This window comes from Nomascus leucogenys, chromosome 22a (genome assembly GCF_006542625.1).
Source record: "Nomascus leucogenys isolate Asia chromosome 22a, Asia_NLE_v1, whole genome shotgun sequence".
NCBI lineage: Eukaryota > Metazoa > Chordata > Mammalia > Primates > Hylobatidae > Nomascus > Nomascus leucogenys.
Window position 1 is genome coordinate 96,474,458 of NC_044402.1, and position 21,862 is coordinate 96,496,319.

Below are 21,862 nucleotides of genomic sequence, written 5' to 3' on the forward strand. Positions count from 1 at the left end.
TCTCACACTCACCCCTTCCTCCCCATCACTAATCGAGTCCCAGATCACTTCACACCTAGACACGGACTTTTCTCTCTCTGGCACTACTGTAAGCCAATCCTCTTGGTCACAATACCTCTGCTGTAACCAGCCAGCCTCCTAGGGATATTGTCATGTCTTGCATTTTCCTGCTTCTGCCTTAGCTCCAGCTTATCACCATCCTCCTCATCCATACCTGTTCATCAGTTTCTGACTTTAAGAAGGTTACCCTCTTCAGGAATCAGAACTCTGCTGATTCCTACTTTCTATTACCAGCCTGATCACCTCTGCCTTATGTTCTTTGGTGCAGGGCTGATAGTTTGTGTTTCTTTTATGACCCTAAATAGATTGTTAACCCTTGTGCCTGATGTCAGATTTGTTAACTAGGACTTATCACACTATCCCAAGGATATTCAACTGCACTTACTTGGTCTCAGGCACTGTGGTTCAAGTAACAAGGAATTCCTCGTGCTGAGGAGGAGGCAGTACATCTGTCGCCTTGCAGGAAAATTCAGAAGTCAACACATTCCTCCGTCCACCTCATTTACCTAAACTCATTCATAACCATGTCAAAGATGTATGTTCTTGCTCTCATTCCCTTGAGCAGGAAATCTCCAGGTGACCTTATGGTCATTCTGTGGTCATTGCTTCTGACCACACAGTTCATTAAGTTGACCATCCTTGAATGACACATTCCGACCAGGGATGGTGGTTGGTATGGGCTCAGTTGTGTTCTTTTCCAGTTCATACATTGAAATTCTAACCCTCGGGAACTCAGAGTATGACCGTATGTGGAGATAGGGCCTTTAAAGAGGTAATTAAGGTAAAATGAGATGATATGAGTGGCCCCTGATCCAAGATGACCGGTGTCCTGATAAGAAGAAATTAGGACACATACAACACTAAGGGACAACCCTATGAGGACATAACAAGAAGATGGCCATTTGCAAAGCAAGCAGAGAGGTTTCAGAAGAAACAAGACTTGCTGATATCTTGATCAACAGCCTCTAGCCTCCAGAACTGTCTGTTGTTTAAGCTGTCCGCTCTGTGGTATTTGTTATGGCAGCCTGAGCAAACAAATACAGTGGTCCTCCTGGATCACTCCAGGTTAGTAATCACACACTGACTGGGAGTGATGATCCTTCCCAGTCACTGCTTACCACATGTGGCCAGGGAAGGTGATCCTCTCTAGTAATGGCACGACACTCACCATATTCTGTCCAGGGAAGGGACCTTCCCCAGTCACATCAAGTCAGTCACTGCATACTGACCACATAATGATCAAGGAAAGTGATTCTCACCAATTCCATGTTTACTCCCTATAGATGCAGAAAAGGAGGGTTTTGCACAGAGCAGAAGGCCTCAAACTCAAAACTCTTGCCACTGACACACCCTCCTTCTGAAGAATTCATGTGGAAAAGGCAAAACAAGCTCTACTACCTGTCTAGAACTGAATACACCAGAAACCTGTGGCTAGGCTAAAGGTAGCCAGACGCAGGCAAGGCCAACAGCCTCTGAAGGGGCGTGGCTCAACCCCCCACCCAACAGGGGTGCTCACTGAATGGAGACAGGCTCCTCCAAACAGATCCCCTCTCTGGAGGTAGGAATAGTGAGTGTATTCAGATGGAGATGTCGCAGTGCATTTACTCATGGTGCCTATGGCACATTGCAATTTTGAAAGCACTGAGAACCAGAGACACTCTAAGAGACCTCACATCCCCTGACTCTCTTGAAACACTATTAGCAAAGGTAATTGGGGCAAGTTCTGTCTGATGAGAGTAATAACTCAGACTGGTACAAGTGTCTTCCTTAAAGGGTGACGCAGCTTTCCTCTCCAAAACATCCACGATCAACTAGGGCCAATATGCCAATCCAACCACTCACTGCAGTTTATAGAGTGTAACCTGTCCTGTAAAAGCTGTCCAAAAGAAATGCCACGCACATTGGCGGATGTTCTACTAGTCATATTTTAAAAAGTAAACACAGATAAAATTAATTTTAACAATTTATTTTATTTAACCCAATGTTTCTAAAACATTGTCCTTTCAACATATAATCAACATAAAAATCATTGAGACATTTTACTTCCTTTTTTAATATTGTTTTAAATCTAGTATTTTATACTTACAGCATGTCCCAATTCAGATGCCAAATTTTCATCGGAAACACTTGATCTGTATTTAGATTTCACAAAATTTACTGTTGCAAAAAGCAGATTCACATTCCTAAGTTGTTTTGAACATACTAAAGTTTTTCACGCCAGGTGTGGTGGCTCATGTCTGTAATCCTAGCACTTCGGGAGGCCCAGGCGGGCGGATGATTCGAGGTCAGCAGTTCAAGACCAGCCTGGCCAACATGGTGAAACCCCGTCTCTACTAAAAATACAAAAATTAGCCAGGCATGATGGCAGGTTCCTGTGATCCCAGCAACTTGGTAGGTTGAGGCAGGAGAATCACTTGAACCCAGGAGGCAGAGGTTGCAGTCAGCCGAGATCGCGCGCCACTGCACTCCAGCTTGGGCGACAAAGCGAGACTCTGTCTCAAATAAAGTTTTTCAATAACTAAATACAGTATCAGTTTCTTAATATAAATTTAATGACAATTAAATAAAATAGAAAATTTTGTCATGTTAGCCACATCTCAAGTGCTTCATGGCCACATGTGGCTACTAAGTTAGGCAGTGTAGGTCTAAAGGGCTAGAAACGTGCCTTCTAATTGCGTCTAAATTTGCAGTGCTAGAGACAATCAGAGCAGTCTGGAGCTAGAAAAATTCTTGCAGTTCAGTAACCCAACTCCCTTGTTTTAGAAGGGAAGAAACCTACAATGAGAGAAGTTGAGGGACTTGCAAAAGATCGCACACCTAAATTAGGTGGTACATATCTGAACAATAATTTAGGTCTCCTGACTCTTAATCCTAAGATATTATTTAAGCCTCTTCGCATCAGACATACTTCAGGATAAAGTAATTTTTAAATTTATCTGAATCATCACTCTGATGATACAGGCAAGAGAAAGCAAACCTGTATCCCAACTGCATTCTCATAACCTGATAAAAGCACACCCTACAATATTTAAGGCACCCTCCTTCCACTGTGTCTTAGGGTCCATGTGGTTTCATCTGTCAGCTCTCTTACCTCAATGCGTCACTGCTTCCTCTCCTTGGAGCCACCTGGCCAAACATCGCTGCCACCTGCCCCCAGAGCATCCGGCCACATTTTTCTGTCTGCAGTTTTCCTCTCCCAGGTGTCTACCACGCGTTGTTTAAGGTTGTGCTTCAGAGAATCCTTTATATTTGCAAACCAAAATATTCAGTAGAAACTACAGCAAAGTTGTAGAAGAGCTGCTATGCTCCAGCCACAAACACACCAGGCTCTAAAGTTCTACCTCGTAAGAAGCTGTGAGAGAGAAAGAGAAGATATATGTGTGGTTAAGTGTTTGACATCAGGCAGCCCTGCCTTCAAGTCCCAGTTCTGCCCATTCTTTGTTGTGTGACTTTGGGCAATCCTCAGTTTTCTCTTCTGTAAAATGGGGATAGTAATAATAGCTACCTCCATGAGATTGAAATGGGATAATGCATACCAAGAACAGTGCCTACCAAGAGTAAACCCTTCATTCTGTTCCTACAAGCTATTATTATTTACCAGTGCTTTGCCAGCTCCCCATGTGCACTACTGCGCCCTGTGACTAGCAAGATGCTCAAGACATTGTGGGTTCTATGTAAAAACTTGTCAAATGGCTTTATAAGATACTTTTGATTTTCCTCACATCTTATGGTTGATGCTAGTAGGGATCATTGGGGGGAAAATGTCATTGGAAAGGAAAGGGGAGAGGGAGGTGACTGCTTTCCCTTTCAGTATCTATCTGGTGGAGACACCCAAGATCAGAATGAAGCTCTAAGGTCAACAAATGGTGGAGTCCAGGGGACCATGTGAGATAAAGAAATTAATCACTAGTGTTTAAAGGAAGTAGATATCAAGTGGCACAAAGACATAAATACAGGGTATAAATATAGGGTGCCATCTATTTGATTTGAGTAGATAACGCCTACTAGCTCTCCCTGATAAATCTCTTCCTTTTTCACTTTGCTAAGAAACTTCCTCTGCCAACTGCATATACCATGAATGACAACCTGCTATCACATTCTCCAGGGTACATGGCAGGTACCCTTCCAGAAACCCTTCACTGAGTGAGTCTTCTTACAGCAGGCAGTAGCAGATACAGATAAGGCAGAGCCAACTTTTAATCCCCAGCAACTCCCTCGTTAGGAGTGATCTTTGTGTCAACTGGTGTAAGGTGATAGCATGAACATTGAGAAGGCCAATCTACTCTGAAAGTTGAGCCATTTTGTGGCATAAAAGCATTAGTAATGTGGGAAATGGTACTATTCCTGATTATCACAGCATTCCTGACATTGAGAATATTCAAAGATTCTTGAGTCTTTTTAGTAGTTGGCCTTTCCTTTAGATTTATAGAGCAGCATTTCATGGCTTCACTTTTACCAAAGAAGCAGTAAGTTCAGAGCTGTTCAGAAACCTTTAAAAGGTCACAGATTATGAGAGAATGGTTCTGTAATTTACCAGCTGTGAGATCTTGACCAGGTTAGAAAATCTCCGTGCCTCTATTTTTCATCTGTAAAATGGAGATAATATACTTGCCTCATAGTGTACATGGCAACAACAGTTTATAAATAATGAGCCTGGCACTGTTCTAAATGTGTTGCTTATGTTAATTCATCTAATGCTCACATCCTCTTGTGAGTTACAGTGCTATATTTTCCTCCTTTAAAGATGAGAAAACTGGCCAGGCATTGTGGCTCACACCTGTAATCCCAGCACTTTGGGAGGCCGAGGCAGGTGGATCACGAGGTCAGGAGATTGAGACCATTCTGGCTAACACGGTGAAACCCCGTCTCTACTAAAAATACAAAAAAAAAAAAAAAATTAGCTGGATGTGGTGGCGGGCGCTTGTAGTCGCAGCTACTCAGGAAGCTGAGCCACGAGAATGGTGGGAACTGGGCAGAGGTTGCAGTGAGCCAAGATCACACCACTGCACTCCAGCCTGGGCAACAGAGTGAGACTCCATCTCAAAACAAAACAAAAAACAAAAAACAGAAAACTAAGGGACATGGAAGTTATATACTTGCTCGAAGTCATTCAAGTCCATCCTCTACTACACAGACTTTTTTTTTTTTTTTTTTTTTTTTTTGAGACAGGTTCTCACTCTGTCAGCCAGGCTGGAGTGCAGTGGCGCGATCTCAGCTCACTGCAACCTCTGCCCCCCAGGCTCAAGTGAATCTCGTGCCTCAGCCTCCTGAGTAGCTGGGACTACAGGCAAGTGCTCCACAAACAGTTTTTTTGTTTGTTTGTTTTTTTTTTTTTTTAGTAGAGACAGGGTTTCGCCATTTGCCCAGGCTGGTCTCAAACTCCTGAGCTCAGGCAACTCACCTTCCCCCAGCCTCCCGAAGTGTCAGGATTACAGGCGTGAGCCACCACACTCAGCATACACAGACTTTTACTGTGTGGATATTTAATAACTAGCTACTAACAAAAGAGCACACCTTCTTGGGTGTTTTATTCATCTAGTTCCTGGAGTCCTTGTTCTTTTCAGCCTTTTGTTTCTTCTCATATCTACCATTCCAAAATTGCCTTATTGTTAAAATAACTTTTCAAGTATATAAAAAATGCAAAGGGAGAGGGCTAAAATGATCCCTATGGCAATGGATCAGAGTTAGAGACATCTGGTCGAAACTCCTGTTTAGCTTAATATAGATACAGATGTTTACATATAGAAATATTTGTAGGTTATGTATATATACATGGGTTTATATACACATGTATAGCTCCTTCTTCTGTCAGCTGAGGGTGCCTAAAAAGTAATGACACCTCAGAAACAGCAGCATACTTAGCACTCAGGTCTTAGTCTCTAATATCATTCTCCAAGAAAAGGAATCAAAGCTCCTTGGAGAAATGGCTGCTTCTATGACTGAGGATGGAAATATACAGATGGGCTTGAAGTATCTTGTAGTCCAGAAAGAAGGAAGTGCAAGCAAACACCACCATGCAATTATGGAGGCATTCAAAGAGAGAGGAACCAAGAGCCAACTACAAGAGCTCACAATGGCCAAAGCTAGGACAATTTGAGCAACACAAGAAATAAAGCAGTAGTAGACTATAACCCAAAGTATAAAATAAATATCTATGAATTCATACTGACATAAATAAATGGTTGAAAGAATAGACAAATCTTCCGTACAGAAGAAATATGAGTAATTTATGCAGATACTCCACCTTCAAGTTGGTGGAGCATAACTCCCCACTCCTTAAGTGTGGGCTGCCCATAGTGACTTTCTTCCAAAGACTGAAATATAGTAACAGATGGGGAGAAAGCAGCTTTAGGGTGGAGAAACCTGACGAAACCCACCTCAAGCCAGATGATCAAGGATGAGGTCAGTAGTCATAAGTCATAAGTCATGATGTTAGGTACCCTTAATATAACGTGGTAAGTGTGACACTTTGCCTGTGTAGTCTGCCTCCTAAAACCCCACAACCCCAGTGCAACCATCAGAAAATCATTAGGCAAATCCCAGTTGAGGAACATTCTATAAAATACCTGACCTACACTCCTCAAAACTGTCAGGGCCATCCAAAACAAGGGAAGTCTGAGAAATAATTACAGCCAAGAGAGACCTGAGGACATGTGATGACTAAGTATAGTGTGGTATGCTGGGTGGGAACCTGGAATAGAAAAATGATGTTAGGCAAAAACTAAGGAAATCTTTATTTAATAATAACGTATTAATATTGGCTTATCAGTTGTGACAAATGCACCCTTGCTAATGTAAGATCCTATAATAAAAAGGGAAATTGGTTGGGTATGAATCTAAAACTGTCCTAAAATAAAAGGCTTTGTTTAGAAAAATGAAGGAGTCTGCCATTGCTTTAAATATTCAAATTTAGAGAATGTAGAACTAATAAAATAATCAAAATATAGCCCTGCTATTATTTTTGCAGTCTATTAAAAACACCATTGTATTAGTAATTTGATGCAGGTTCAATCCAATATCAACCTCCAATCAAAATTTCCAAGTCAGATAAAAGTATATGAAATAGGAATCCAGAAAGAGATCCAGAAAATTCTGTTTCAATATCATGTATATAATCTGATTTTAATCACAAAGTGAATCTTTCATCTAGCATGTTGCCTGCCTCTCCTTTAATTTCTAATATGGTAAGTATTGACCATACTAACCGTGTCCTATGGACCATACTTACTAGATTACCATATTTACCATATTTACCATTACTTATCTACATAGATATAACCTGCATCAACCAAAACTCTTTGAGGTCCTGAGTAATATTTGAGTGTAGAAAGTTTCAGAACCAAACAGCTTGAGAACCACTATTCTCATCATAGTGACCCGTTTGCTCTTTCAAGACTGGGACATTTGTTACTCTATGGCCACCCTGTATCTTAATCCTATCAGTGTTTAGAGAATTTGAGTCCATGACAGTGAAAGTGACAAATATACTCCTTGCAGCTTGGGAGGAACAATTACCTTAGGTTCTATCAACCAATCACACATATGCACTTGAACCTTTGAATCTGGAGCTAGTAAGTCTGGGCCATGAAGAACGCTGAGACGGAAGGAGCAATCAGGCCTTGCAAGCAGCAGGTCTAGTGGCATCTCCAGTGTCCATGGCACAAGCTGCAGTGTAGAATACTGCGTTTGGGCAATAGTGTCATCGTCTTCCCCTGAACAATCCACAGACATGACTTTGGATGCTTTTCCTAGTTATCTAGTCCTCACTTTGGTTCTCCAGCCTGGATCTCCTTTCTATGAACTACTCAATATCCTTTAAATACATTGTTTTTCAGCTTCAGATATCCAGAGATGTTTAGTTGCTTGCAATTAAGAACTCTGACTGGTCCTATGAAAAACTGATTTCTTAGTTAGCTTCTGTGGTTACATATTTTGACCACTTTTACATTAATCAGCCTGTCTGAAATTCTACAAATAAACCATGGTTAACCAAAATAAAAAGAAAGCAAAACAAATGTACCCTTTGTTTTATCTGCCATAGAAAACAAACAACAGCCAGGCACGGTGGCTCATGCCTGTAATCCCAGCATTTTGGGAGGCTGACGCAGGAGGATCACTTGAGGCCAGGAGTTTGAGACCAGCCTGGGCAACATGGCGAAACTCTGTCTCTACAAAAAAATAAATAATAAATAAATAAATAAATAAGGCAGGCATGGTGGCATGTGCCTGTAGTCCTAGCTACTCAGGAGGCTGAAGAAGGGGGTCTGCTTGAGCTCTGGAGTTCAAAGTTGCAGTGAGCTATAATTGTGCCATTGCATTCCAGCCTGGGCAACCGTGTTTAAAAAAGAAAACAAACAACAACACAAATAAATGAAAACATCTAGCTTTTTGAAAGATGAAAAAAATGTTGGCCTTCTACTCTGGCTATAAACTTTTACTTAGACTTTGGAATTGTGATCCAACTTTCAACAAGCAGAGTGTAAGATTTTCATTGTATTACTTCCCAGCTATGCAATTTCTATAAAATGGTCAAGAGGCTCTGAAGAGAATGCCTGGTGACGCCATGCCATGTGCTTAGTTCATTATAAATCATTTCAAGTACCTCCAGCCTCTCTGAGCCAATCAAAACAGAAATGTTCTAACGCATTTGAGAGAATCTTGTTTTACAGAGTGCTTAAGAGAGGCATGAAAAACACACTAGATTTCAAATGTACCAAATTATCCAGAAAGGATTTTGGAACTGGTTCCTATTAGGTTACTTTTCATTATTATTTAATACGACATATAAAATATAACGCTTTTCTGTTTGAGCTGCTAGTGCCTGGAATGGTTCTGCCTTCTACAATTTCGCAAGCAAATTTTAACGCATTTCTATTCTAGTCTAGTTACTACCTTATTGTTAGACATCAAAAGTGAAAAGTGTGCAGGTCAGTTGGGCCCTTCAGATTTTTCCATTTCATGCTGACTCGAATTATTAGGGACTTAAATTAATTTTGCTAGAAAAAGCATCTTCTTCTACAATTGAAATACTACCACAGATGAAGGATTCTTTGAAGCAGCATCTTGAAATAATTTAGGGAAAACGTACAGGGAGAGCAACCCATTGCTATTTCCTCTCATCTTCAATTCCCACAGTTAACTTCTTAGCAGAAAGGCTTGTGTATAGTAGAAATCCACAGACAAGCATAAATTAGTACACCCCACCTTGAGAACAGGTTGAGAAATGTAAAAACCGGCACATGGAATGACCAATGTTAAGCTATTTCTTGCAAGCCTAAACTACAGACGCACCTTTTAAAATATGAGATGTTTGAGCACTTGACAGATGATTATCTTGGTCTACTTGAGAGAAGTTCCACAGGCATAAAATCAGTTGTCTTTATTTCTTCCTGTCTCTCACCCAGGCCTTTTTTTTTCTTCCTGCTAAGAACAGGAAATTGCAGAAATAAAGATTTGATCAGTCGCCATTAATTCAGTAAGGTTTGTTTAGTTTAACCTAAGCTATCAGCACATTTATAATTTTCCCAAATAAATCACACAAATTATCAGAATAGGCTAGTTTCGTATATAATTATCTCTTAATCACCAGTCCTTGTGTTCTTCTTCTCATTAAGCCTGTCTCTGAGGAGGTTGTCCTTTCACAGTAAAAATAGGCAATACCTTTGAGACACTTTCTGTTACTCATTAACCTAGAAAAATCCCCTGCTAGTAGCTCAGTCCTGATTAGGTCTGAAAGCTTCTGGGTCAATCACACATGCTGAATGTGGCACAGGATATATTAATATTAATAACACTTGATGTCTGTACAGCATTTTAGTCAATATAGAGCTTTCACATGCAATGACTTATCTGGGCCTCAACAATCTGGGGATTACCGTTAGCAAAGCTAGTGTTATCCCATTTTACAGATGAGAAAAGAGGTCGTGAGAGTGACTTGTCCATCAGAGGTCAGGGTTCAGTCTAGGGCTGAAGACTGTGGGCCCTTTTGAGTGACCCCTGACAGAGAAGACTCTCCAGAGAGCGCACTTACCCGAGACGTGCTTTCTCTTTTCTCTCACCCCACCCCTTGCCTGAAGCATTACAGGAGCCCTACAACAGACCAGCTGCGAACGATGCAGAAGAAAGGGAAACGTAATTTTTCTGGAGGACCCAAAGTCCAGATGGCAAGCCAGACGGAGCCCCACAGCTGTCTTACCTGCAGGTGTGTGCAGCACCAGAAGCCCCAAAACAGTGTTCACATCTCCCCACCTGGCTGGGCCACACTCACTCCCTGCTGCGGCCCAGATTGCCTGAGGAGGTTTCAGGTGGGGATTTAGGAAAATCAAGAATGATTTACCACCTAAAGTAGTAAGATTTAGCACAGAACTAAGAATTGCAAACCAAGAGCTAAGGTTAGAGGAAGATATTTAAGAGAAAGAAATGTACTTGCTGTTTTTAAAAGTTGACATTTCTGTAGTAAGAATGAAGAACTAAGAGTACAAATAATTAATTGTTTTTACAGTGAAATGACACACAGGAATGTTCTAAGTAAAGCGGGGCAATACATTTATATGCAAGATGCCATGTATTCGTCATTTTATTTAATTCTTGGAACACAACCTTGAATGGTTATTCTCACTTCTCAGATGAGGAAACCCAGGCTTACAGAGTTTGAGTGACTTACTTAAGGCCCTATAGGGAGTGAGTGAAGACAAAATTTGAACTCAGATTACAAATCCCATTTCTTTTCAGGATACTGCACTACAATCTAAGTACAGCTTACCTGTTCTCAATTTTATTTCCCATCTCTGTAGCTCATTATTCAAGTAAGTTTATATTATTATAGTGGGAACCTACTTATCTGGTTATCTAACTTCTAAGGAACAGGAAGTAGGCCAAAACTCTTCTGAGAAACATAATAGATGTTACAACGTTCACATGTGAGAAGATTCTCCTTGGCAGCCATTCTGTCTTTCAAGTATACTCTGTAATTATTTTGGATGTTTATAGGACTGCAATGATAGGATACTGCAGGAGCTTTCCCTCTGATCTTCCAATGACTGGCTGCTCTTCCAACTTCAGTTCTCATCTTAAATGTTACATCCTCTGAGAGGCTTTCTCCGTCCCTTGCTGCTCCCTGTTCTTTATAGCACTTTTTATAACCATTGGTAATTATGGACTTATTTGTTTATTGCCCGTCTTCCCCATGTCACTGTAAACTCCCCAAAGGCAGGAAACATGGCTGCTCTATTCAGCAGTGTTTCCTAGCACTTATGGTACCTGGCATAAAGTATGGTAAGTGTTCATGGGATGGATGAAAGGATGGACAAATGGACCTGCAGAAATATGTGGTTTTGTCGTCTGACCCAGGGAAGACTGGATAACGTTTTGAGCTAGGGTAGCTCAATCACCCTTTCCATATAAATAGCCTTGAGATTTGGTGGCCTCCCAAAGACAATAGACAGGAACTATGAAGCCAGTCCACTGGGACAGGAGGAGGAAGGAAAGTAACATCTACTGAGCCCTTAACAAGTACAAAGCAATGAACTACTAGAAGTAATGGTGGCTGGGCATGGTGGCTCAGTGGTGGCTCACGCCTGTAATCCCAGCACTTTGGGAGGCCGAAGCAGGTGGATCATGAGGTCAGGAGTTCAAGACCTGCCTGGCCAAGATGGTGAAACCCCGTCTTTACTAAAAATACAAAAATTAGCCAGGTGCGTTGCCAGGTGCCTGTAATCCCAGTTACTCGGGAGGCTGAGGCAGGAGAATCACTCGAACCCCAGTGGCAGAGGTTGCAGTGAGCCGAGATTGTGCCACTGCACTTCAGCCTGGGTGATAGAGTGAGACTCCGTCTCAAAAAAAAAGTAATGGCAAAACCCACAATTACTCTTGCACCAACCTAATAGCTATACATGGACTTATTTAACATAAAAAGCACTGCAGGAGAAAGAAAAACCCCTATTTTACAAATGAAAACAGTAAGACTTACACTGGTGAGGTTGCCCAAGGTCACCCAACAAAGTGGCAGAACTGGGATATGAAGTGTAGAACCAGGATATGAAGTTAATCTGTCACTTTGAAGACTACGCTTTTTTTTTTTTTTTTTTTTTTTTTAAATAAAGCAAATTTGGCCAGGCACAGTGACTCACGCCTGTAATCCCAGAACTTTGGGAGGCCACGGTGGGAGGATCACTTGAGCTCAGGAGTTCAAGACCAGATTGGGTAAAATGGCAAAACCCCATCTCTACAAAAACTACAAAAATTAACTGGGCATGGAGGTGCACCTGTGGTCCCAGCTACTCAGGAGGCAGAGTTGAGAGGATCACTTGAGCCCAGGAGGTCAAGACTACAGTAAGCCGTGATCATACCACTGCACTCCAACACGGGTGACAGAGTGAGACCCTGTCTCAAAAAGAAGCAAATTTACTTTAAAATATATTTGTCTTTTTTTATTGACCTATAACTTACATACAAGAAGTGCTTATATTTTACGTGTGCAGTTGATAACAAATAGGTATACACCCTTGTACCACCACCCAAATCAAGAAATAGTACACTTCTAGCCATGGAGAAGTCCTCCCCAATTCCAGTATATCCATGGTAAGCACGGTTTTGACTTCTATCATCACCGGCTCCTATTGCCTGTTTTTAAGGTTCACATGATGGAACCTTAACGGTGTGCCCTCTTTGTATTAGGACTCTTTTTTTTTTTTTCTTTTTTGTCAAATTCTCACTGTGTCACCCAGGCTGGAGTGCAGTGGCAATATCTCAGCTCACTGCAACCTCTGCCTCCCAAGTAGCTGGGACTATAGAAGCCCGCCAACATGCCCAGCTTTTTTATTTTTATTTTTTATGTTTTTATAGTTTTAGTAGAGATGGGGTTTCACTATGTTGGCCAGGCTGGTCTTGAACTCCTAATCTCATGATCCACCCGCCTTGGCCTCCCAAAGTGCTGGGATTACAGGCGTGAGCCACTGTGCCCTGCTGTGTTAGAACTCTTTTGTCTGTGGATTCATCGATGTTGTTGCTTGCAGCAGCAATTGATCTTTTTCATCGCCGAGTTATATTATCATGAATTACTATAATCACAATCTATTCTACTATTGACAGACATTTGCATTGTCTTCAGTTTTATTAATAAAGTGCTATGAAAGTTCTTGAACATTTGTTTTGGTGGACATAAGCACTCATTTCTGTTGGGTACACACTCGGAAACTGGAATTGCTAGTCATGGTGTGCATATATTTGGCTGTAATTGATGCTGCTAAACAGTTTATCAAAGTGGATACATCAATTTACACTCCCACCAGTAATGCAGAGAATTCCCATTGCTCCATATCCTTCATAGGTGTTACTATCATCAGTTCTTTTCATTTGAGTCACTCTGGTGAAGACAAGCCATGCTTTTATAAACTATGCATGGCACCTCTGAATGGGTTATAAGCCCTCAGAAAAGGAAAGATCAAGAGTTTGCTTCTGGCTCTTACATGAATCTGACTTGATACTACTCTCTGGTCTCAAGAAAATGAGGCTTACATTTCTGGCCACCTACTAGGTGAAGTGGAGCCTCCCCAAAGAATAGAAATAGACTAACAACTGGCTCACAAATGCGATTAACACAAATAGAGAAATGGGTCAGAGCCAAGGGCAAGACTTTCACCTCTTCGGTCTGAACCACGGAGACCTCCAACAGAGGGGTGAATAAAGCCTCGTCAAAGTCAGTCCACCTTTTGAACTGGACTATTAGAGTAGAACTAGTTTGAAGTTAGTAAGGAAGTGCCTGCCTCATGTAGAGGGTCAGACAACTGTCACTACAGTTATTGTATTTTGAGCACTTTGTGTGTGCTACACCCAGGGCTTTACGCTTTATAGAATGTAATAGTTAGGACTGTTGGGTTGTAAATAACAGAATCCAACCTAATTTTTTAAATATTTATTTTTATTTTAAATTCCAGGGTACAAGTGCACAATGTGTAGGTTTGTTACTTAGGTAGACATGTGGCATGGTGGTTTGCTACACCTGTCAATCCATCACCTAGGTATTAAGCCCAACATGCATTAGCTATTTTTCCTAATGCTCACCCTTCCCCCACCCTACCTCCTGACAGGTCCCAATGTGTGTTGTGCCTCTCCCTGTGTCCATGTGTTCTCATTGTTCAGCTCCCACTTATAAGTGAGAACATGTAGTGTTTGTTTTTTTGTCTCTGCATTAGTTTGCTGAGGATAATGGCTTCCAGGTCCATCCATGTCCCTGTAAAGGACATAATCTCATTCCTTTTTATGGTTGCATAGTATTCCATGGTGTATATGTACCACATTTTTCTTATCCAGTCTATCATTGATGGGCATTTGGGTTGATTCCATGTTTTTTGCTATTGTGAACAGTGCTGCAATGAACATATGCATGCATTTATCTTTGTAATAGTATGATTTATATTCCTTTGGGTATATTACCCAGTAATGGGATTGCTGGATCAAATGGTATTTCTGGCTCTAGATCTTTGAGGAATTGCCACACTGTCTCCCACAATGGTTGAACTAATTTACACTCCCACCAACAGTGTAAAAGCGTTACCGGCCGGGCGCGGTGGCTCAAGCTTGTAATCCCAGCACTTTGGGAGGCCGAGGCGGGTGGATCACGAGGTCAGGAGATCGAGACCACGGTGAAACCCCGTCTCTACTAAAAAAATACAAAAAATTAGCCGGGCGTGGTGGCGGGTGCCTGTAGTCCCAGCTACTCGGAGAGGCTGAGGCAGGAGAATGGCGTGAACCCGGGAGGCGGAGCTTGCAGTGAGCCAAGATTGCACCACTGCACTCCAGCCTGGGTGACAGAGCGAGATCCGTCTCAAAAAAAAAAAAAAAAAGCGTTACCATTTCTCCATAACTCTGCCAGCTTCTGTTGTTTCTTGACTTTTTAATAATTGCCATTCTGACTGGCATGAGATGGTATCTCATTGTAGTTTTGATTTGCATTTCTCTAATATTCAGTGATGTTGAGCTTTTTTTCTTATGTTCGTTGGCTGCATGAATGTCTTCTTTTGAGAAGTGTCTGTTCATGTCCTTTGACTACATTTTAATGGGTTTTTTTTTTTTTTTGTAAATGTGTTTAAGTTCCTTGTAGATTCTGGATATTAGACCCTTGTCAGATGGATAGATTGCAAAAATTTTCTCCAACTCTGGACCAACCTGATTATTAATAAAATTTAATTTACTTAAATGACAGCTATTCTGAGATTCTCCTTCTCTTTATATAAATGTGTTAAAATTTATTCCTTGTTATGCAATAATGATGAATGGATGATAATTGCTACTTGTTATTGGCAAATGTTCCTTTTAACTATACGTATAGTTTGTAACACTAGGCCATTCTCCTGTTCCTACCAATCAATATTTTTCTTTTGAAGCGTGGGGCTGAATTTTACTGCTACGTGACAACCAGGCGAGAAAGTTACTGTTTCATACTGTTCTTTAACACATGTGCACTTTCATCCTGTATCCAAGAATAGCCCTCAGGTTCTTGTCAACAACATCCTCTCTATTCATATAGCCAAAGGTTAGGTGAGTTTGTGTATCTGATTTCTCAGCATATCACTAACTTAAGGCAGCAAAGCAGAGAATGAGGAGGGGCTACTTTAGTCAAAATGAAGCAAAAATGAAATTTTAATGAACCAGAAAGGAGAATTAGAACAGTATTAACAGTAAAGCATAGTTTGGACCATTTAATTTAGGAATAAAACAGTTGAATATCTACCCAACAATTACAGCATAATATTGTTTGTTGTCTATAAGGGTGACCCTAAGTTACCAACAAATACATTTTCTCTAGTGTGTCCTATTTAAGATCATAGAAATTTATAAATCTTTTAAAAGATTCCCATAAGAAGAGTTAAAATGTTTACGTTTTTCACACTTAGAGAGTTATAATAAGCTGTAAAAGTCTTTCATGTGGAATAATTTAGTTCTTGGGAATAGAAGATAAGTGAAGGTATTACTCTAAGAAGTAAAAAGGTAAATAGATGTATTATCAATTACTTGACAAACAGTGTCATGTGTGGCTTGAATGATTAATTTAGTTGACTACTTAGTGTGAAACTGCTTCTTTAGATTTCTGCACACCCATCTGTGTAATGAGTTAGCTACTCCAGAACCTTTCTAGGCATGGCACCATAGTCACTGGTTTCCAAATCTCTGGCACTTTATTCACTTTATTAGGTGGATTCTGTCGCTGAAATATTTCTCTGTAACCAATCATTCTCTTTTCTTTTCTTCTTCTTCTTAAAAAAAAAAACTCCATTTACTTTTAATACAAAATATCAGATTTACTATCTATAACACAATTATATTGCTTAGGATGAAAACATTGCTTACCTATCAAGCAAATATTCTTCTCATTGCGTGGGAGGTGAGAATTCTGCCACTGAACCAGCAATGCTTCCTCATATTCTTCTCATTGATTGGTGTTTATGCAGTTGTCTGTATTCATTGTTATAGTTGCTATTTGGTTGCAGTTAAAGATTGGCCTCTGGTTACCCTATGAGTAAAGAACCATTAATGAATTGATCTGGGGGGCTGTGTTACATATTCTGCTTTTAGGGCTAATTTGAAAATTAGCTATTAAATTTTAAATACTATTTTAAAAAATTGTCTTAGATTTATAGAAAAATTGAGAAAATAGTAGAGTTTCCATATACCTCACACCAGTTTCCCTTGCCAACGTCTTACGTTAGTATGGCACAATAGTTATAATTAAGAAATCAATACATTTTTATTAACTAAATTCCATACATTATTCAAATTTCTTTTGTATTTACCCAATGTTGTCTTTCTGTTCTAGGATCCTATCCAGGACACCACATTCCACTTAGTCATCATATCTCATTAGGCTCCTCTTGGTTGTGATCATTTTTCAGACTTTTCTAGGTTTTGATGACTTTGACAGCTTTGAAGAGAACTGGTTAGATATTTTGTAGAGTGTCCCTCTATTAGAGATTGTCTGATGATTTTCTCATGGTTACATTGGGATTATGTATTTTGGGAAGAAAGACCACAGAGATAAAGTGTCATTTTTATCACATCATATCAAAGGCACACACTATTCATGTGATTTATAACTGTTGATGTTGAACTTGAGCATCTGGCTGAGGTAGTGTTTCTCAGGCTTCTTCACTGTAACTTTTCTCCCCTTTCCTCCTTCCTTTGCTGTACTCTTTGGAAATAAGTCAGTATGGGTAGCCCCCACTTAAGAGTGGAGTATCTACATAAATTATTTGGAATTCTTCTGCTCAGATTTGTCTCTTCATTTATTAATTATTCAATCAATTACTTATCAGTATGAACTTAGATAGTTATTTTATACTTTGTGTTATAATCAGATACTACTTTATTTTGTTGTCCAAACTGTTCCAGCTTTGGCCACTGGAGCTCTTTTAGTTAGCTCCTGCATCCCTTTGACAGACGCTCATGGTGTTTTTTGGTTTCATTTTAAAAAATCACTTCAGTTTCTAGCACTACAAGATGCTCTAGGCTTATCTTGTATATTCTCTAGAAGCAGTCATTTCTCCAAGGAGTAGGGCTAATTTTGAAATATGATTTTATGTCTTAAGTAAAAAAGGCTTAGCTAAGGACAGGTTCAAAGTCAGTTAGAAAACATTTGCTAACGTGCAAATACACATTTACACAACGTGCACATACAACCATTACCACACCTAAACTCTGTGGCAGGATGAAAAAGATAGGTACATACACTCTAGCCACCACATTATTGGTATTCCTGCTTGGTTCTAAGTTTCAGGCAGCCTGTTATCTTCATTCCTCCTTAAACATTATTATGAGTGACATAACAGACAGGCTAATTGCAGATGAGAGAAAAACAAACCCAAACATTTTTGCTCCAAATTATCAGTACTATGGTGTGAGAAGAGACTCTGATGATATATACATTGCTTTTCAAACCAGTGGTACACACACCTCAGGGTACAAAGCAGCAAGTCAAGGAAGAGGCAAAATCAAAGTAGTATCTTAGTGTATCATCCAATGTCTTTAATACTTAGGGTTACTTAATAATAACAAGTTGCTATTAAAGCTAAAGGGGAAAAATTATATTTTCAAATTGAAACCCAGTTTGACATATGAACAATTTAAACTTACTTAAAAATAAATGAAATACGAATAATTTTGTATTGGTAGAGCTAGCTACATGTTCATATTTGAAGGGTCCTTTATTATTATTGGTGATTTGATACAAAGTTTAAGAAATGCTGATATGGAGTAATAGTAAATTAGCACTAATTGGTTAATAGCTCTTTAGTTAACAGTTAAAAATGGCTTGTTTTGTTCTGGAAAGCCAACCATTCAAGGCTAGAATTGGCCCCTAAGGTAAATGTACGGCTCCTCTTCATTCTCCCTCCCTTCCTCCACAGAGAAGCACTGTTCTAGTTAGGACAGGCTCAAGAATCCAGAGTTGTGTTCTTCTTGGGGATTTGATAACTTCAGATTTCTCTTGAATTTCCAGGCCACGAGGCTGGAGTGTAGGGAAGTTGCCCATCCTTAGGCAAGTCTGACCATCTCATCTGGGGGCCCTCCCATTTTTCTGGACTCATCAGAAGGACCTGGACTCTTTTCATTCAGGGTTCCTCTGCCCCAAGAAGACCCCAATCTGGACCAGCGCTGCTTTAAGTATTAGAAAATATGTTATCCTATTTCTCTTTATATGCTGGCTTTCTCTTTCTGGAATTTGCCCTGCCCTTGAAATAAGATGTAGAAGGTCAAGCTGTGAATGTGGGTTTAGGAAAAAACAAGCAACCTCTTGGCCTCTTTTGGGCCTTGGTCCATTGAACCGCTTTAACAGAATACCAGAGACTAAGTAGTTTATAAACAACAGAAATTTATCTCTTACAGTTCTGCAGTTCAAGATCAAGGCTCTGGCAGATTTGGAGCCTGTTAAGGGCTGGCTTCCTGGTTCATAGATTGCTGTCTTTTCACTGTGTTTTCACATGGCAGAAGGAATCTATGGGGTTTCTTTTATAAGGGCACTAATCCCATTCATGAGAGTTCCACCTTCAGGACCTAGTCACCTCTCGAAGGCCCCATCTCTAAACGCTATCACATTGGAAATTAGGTTTTAACGTATAGATTTTGAGAGGACACAAACATTCATTCTAAAGCATTCAGTCTTCTTAGACCTGACTCTACTTATACTCAAAACATGTCCTTCATATGGTTTAATTCAATTCTAAAGAGATTAATTTGGATGCTGGGACAAAAGCCTCATAGTAGTAAAAAGTAGGTCTTTACTTGGCCATGAAATCAGGAATTTAATTTGGGGGCAGGAGCAGGGAGAGGGATGTGTTGATGAGGTTCAAGAATTTGGACTTGGGGTCCATTTTTCATGCCAAATGAATACCAACCTAGATATGAATTCTTATACTAGCCAATGGGTGGTATTCTGTGTAGCAAGGGTGGTATTTAGTCACATTATAAATTGTCAGAAAATGTATATTGTTCCAATAATTTACACTTTTCTAGCTTTTCTTTTTTCTTTCTTTCTTTTTTTTTTTTTTTTGAGATGGAGTTTTGCTCTTTGTTGCCCAGGCTGGAGTGCAATGGTGCCATCTCGGCTCACTGCAACCTCCGCCTCCCTGGTTCAAGTGATTCTTCTGCCTCAGCCTCCCCAGTAGCTGGGATTTCAGGCGCCGGCCACCACGCCCAGTCAATTTTTGTATTTTTAGTAGAGATAGGGTTTCACTATGTTGGCCAGACTGGTTTTGAACTCCTGACCTCAGGCGATCCACCTGCCTCGGCCGCCCAAAGTGCTGGGATTACAGGCCTGAGCCACTGCTCCTGGCCCCTAGCTTTTCCTTTCTAAGTGAAAAACCAGTGATTAAACATCTTTTGGAAGCATCTATCCATAAAAGGATTTGAAAATAATAGGACAAATAAAGTGTGTGAAACCCATGTCTATCAAGGTAAACATTATATCTTTATCAGATACTCTCATTTCTTTATTCTTATGATTCCAAAGTTTACTTTGGCTGACAAATGAGGTATCTATTTAGAAGGGAAAAAAAAAGTAATTAATGGGTAAACATTTTTGAGCAAGAAAAGGAGGAGAAAAGTATGAAGAGACTTCAACTTCATACTTAAACTTAACTTCATACTTAAACCAGAATGTCTTTAATTGGTTTAAGTATGAAATAAAGAACAGTATGAAAGACTTCCTGGGATGGTGGATAGTGGGAATTATTCATTATTATTTATTACTAAACTCTCACTAATTAAATGGGGTTCAGGATTAAAGGAAATTATGAAGGCAGATATATTTATCATTCTAAAAATACACTGAGGTCAAAGGATATAGAGGGATGTCATGGCACAAAAACCAGAAGTCAGTGCTGTGAATCAGTATCTTGCTCTTCCCCCTTCAGTAACAATGTCAGACTTCAGTCGGTGATAGCAGATGAATCTTCTGCTTAAATGCTCTCATGTGATATATGTTCATTTCTAGTGTAAAATATGTAATAAGAAGCTTAATGACACACGTGTTCCATGAAATCTTGACAGGGTTACTCTTAACTCATATGAATTAACGCAAGTTGGTTTTCATGAGTTAATTCATATAAATTAACATGAGTTGGTAAATACAGATCATTTTAAGGGCATCCCTTAGTGATTGACTGCCCTCATAGTGTGTAGACATATATATATACACACACACACACATATATGGCTATATATATATATTCCCCATCTCTTTTTATTAACTGCCGTGTTTTAGTAACATTTTACTTATCTGGTCAATTTACATCATTAGACAACTAAATATAAAAGATAATGTTATCCATTAAAACACGGGTTTCAAACTGGTGACCTGCAGGGCAAATCAATCTGTAGATATATTTGGTTTGATACACCCAGTACTAAAAAGATCTGGAAATATCACATAAAAATTTGAGTTTCTGGGTTTCCCTTGATATATCAGATCTTTTAACACTAGACTGGAATTTCATGTGGCTAGGATCTGCTGGAGCAAAATATTAGAATGTCCCTTTAGGTAAGCCCTACCACTCTGTGTTGCTTCCACCTAGCCAATTTCACTGGTTAAATACCTAAATGGTCCCTGTAGGCATATGCACACGCGACCCCTAGATTAAACTGATGTGCGTGGTAGTGGTGGTGGAGGCAGTGGTGTGCCTATGTGTTTATAAAGTAAACACTCAAATAAGATGGCTTAACAAATAGTCTCAACCCATGTGAGTTAAGAAGTTATGATTTGTGTTATAATTCATTCCTTTAACATTAACAGCCCATCAAACAGTAAAACATTCTTGTAGGGATAAACAAAGTAGATTCCAAACAAAATAAATATTTTATTAATAAATAATAAAAATATAAATAAAAATACACAAAATATTATAAATACTATGAAAACAGAACCTCCAATATTTATAGAGCTACAAACTAATGCCATGAAATCTTTATCTCTGCTTCTATTCTCCTCCCTTCTGAGTTTTCCCTCCCCAAAAGTATTACAGAAAAGTCATAATCTATTTTTTTAAAGAAGATTTATTTTGGATTAAGTGATTTCATGATGCAACATGGTTTTAAACAAAAATAGAGATCAGTATGAAAATAAAACAAATTGTACACATTAAAATATCTTTCCCTCAAAGCATTTCGGAATCATAAAAAATACAACAAAAGAGTCAGGGGTTCAGTTGAGAATAAGAATACAGACTTCCCAGAAAATAAGCAACTAGTTCCAGTTCAGAGTCCTAGGCTCCATGTAATACCACCCAGAAACCATTTCTAGGATGTCAACAATCTG